Source organism: Amblyomma americanum, chromosome 7 (genome assembly GCF_052857255.1).
Source record: "Amblyomma americanum isolate KBUSLIRL-KWMA chromosome 7, ASM5285725v1, whole genome shotgun sequence".
Lineage (NCBI taxonomy): Eukaryota > Metazoa > Arthropoda > Arachnida > Ixodida > Ixodidae > Amblyomma > Amblyomma americanum.
In genome coordinates, this window is record NC_135503.1 from 83,915,733 (window position 1) to 83,917,913 (window position 2,181).

General features: G+C 48.3%; 1 long non-coding RNA gene across 1 annotated transcript; it reads right to left on the bottom strand.

Moving 5' to 3' along the window:
- Positions 1-661: 661 nt before the first annotated feature.
- On the bottom strand, positions 662-1,874 carry LOC144097294 (uncharacterized). The gene is made up of 3 exons (XR_013306969.1): positions 1,713-1,874; positions 1,439-1,629; positions 662-812 (listed from the first exon to the last, which is right to left on the bottom strand). It is a non-coding gene; the product is annotated as an uncharacterized LOC144097294 (long non-coding RNA).
- Between the last annotated feature and the right edge of the window lie 307 nt (positions 1,875-2,181).

Here is a 2,181-nt window from a genome sequence, read left to right on the forward strand (position 1 = left end):
ATAAATCTACAACTTTCCACACAGTGTCTGAATTTTTGATTCTAACATCAGAGAACAGTTTTTGATGATACACAGTCTTAGCACGCTTAAGCTCAGCATTTAGATTATTTCTTTTTTTTTTCAAATAAGAGATTCAAGAGAGCGATTATTTAAAAAGGCATGGTACTTGTTTTTGCTCTTTATCATTCTTCTGAGCTCTGGCGTGATCCATGGTCCTCTTATTCGTTTAGACTGCTTAATGTTCTTTATATATTTCTACAAAAACCTTGATAAATGCTGAATATGCATTATTTGAGTCCTATATAGAATAACTAGGACTCCCGCCCAAAACCATTTCAACCTATCTGGTTACCTCCAACCTTTTTTATTTGCGTGTAACTCCAGCCCCTCTTCATCTTTGTTATTGTAGCCGGTATTGTTTCTCAAGTACCATCTTGATATTAGCAGTTCCTAATTCAAGCCTTCTGCAGGGTTTGAAGGACCTATTTAATTGGAAATGAGAACACGTGCACAGGGTAGAAAGCGTGTAATCTGCCAGGAAACACTGAGGCGTCCCCGAGAAGGGCGTTTATTAAGGTTGACAGCCGTTTTGTGCCTCTTCACTTGGCAGCGACGACACAGCGTGTGCGGTCCCCATGGTTTTGCCCCAGCTGTCGAAGCAATCCTCGGGCACGACCTTCGACATCTGATGTTTTTATTTAAAAAACACATGGACTAAAGTCGTGCTGTATGCAGTGCGATCGTCATGTGGTTCCACTGACGGCGAACAATCATCCACCTAGCCCGGCTCTTTGGACAGATTCAGGAAACGACTGAAAAGAACAAAAGTAACGAGCAAACAAGTTAGAACGCAAATAAACGAAGGCGCTCTGCGCTAATGCTGTAGCGAGGTCTAATATGTAAAATTTCACGGCTGGCGTCGATTTCTATAAAGCGCGGGTAGTCGCTACGGAAATAAACAAAGGCGCACTGGAGCTGGGTAAGTCTGCAGCTACAAGCACGAGTTTTTTGTCTCTACCGCCGATTTCCACACCGCGCGATCGTCATAACTTTTCTTGGACTTGCTGTTGAAGCTGACAGCGATCATAAAAATTAAGGCCGCCGACTGTAGTGACAGAGGCTTGTCATTGAAAGGAACAAAGCCGTCCACTTTGTCAACCAGGCAACGAGGCCTAGCGCGAGTTTTAGATCCGACTTGGACAAAGCGCGAGACGGCGTGCGCTTCTAACGCTTGCCGACGCAAAGAAACAAAGGCGCGCTGCGCTGGGATAATGCTGTAGCGAGGTCTAATATGTAAATTTTCACGGCTGCCGTCGATTTCGACAAAGCGCGAGAAGTCTCTAAGGAATTAAACAAAGCTGCACTGCACTGGGTGAATGCTGGAAACTTAGGCCAGGCGCGATTTCCACAATGCGCGAGTCGGAACTTCTGGACTTACCGTTACAGCTGATAGCGATCCTAAAGGGCAGATTGTAGTGGCAGAATTATCGTGGCCACTTTTACCCTGGACTTGCCACTGCAAAGGAACAAAGGCGCACTGGGGTCGATGCCCTGGCGTCTCGCCACGTGGTATCGGTCCGCGGCAAATAAGGACAGCATCGGCTCGTCAGAAGCATCTAGGAAACGATGCTGCAAAAAAAGTTACGTTACAAGCGCCGCAATTTGGCGAGTTCTGCACGAGAAAACTCGCGAAAACGTTGTTCAACCCTTACCTCGTGATTGAGAACGTGCACGCCCGACAAGCGCTTCATCGTGGCTGTCAGACGGCGGTTCAGATGGCGACGCCGGCGGTCCTCAAACCGCACCTTATGTGGGTCGTCGTAATGGAGTTGCAAAATATTGAACACCAGCACGACGTGCTCCTGCAGCAGGAAAACGAGATCCTGGAATGCGCAAGGCATGTAGGTAAGCGGTACAGCACTTCATGAAGCGAAATTTGAGATAAAATGCGTACCTTTATGTCGCTGGCGATTTCTCGCGGGTCAGCGCCTTTTGGGGTTCGTCGCAATGTCGTGGAAGCAAGAACTGTACAGAAATTTCAGCTGGCGGCGCCGACGAGCGCACCACGCAAAAAAAAAAAAAAAGCCATACCTGGACAGCTTCCGAAACGCGCGCGCCGCCCACTATGCTCACGAAGAGAATGCCCGCAGACCACGCACGCCCGGCGGCCGGCCGGCCGGC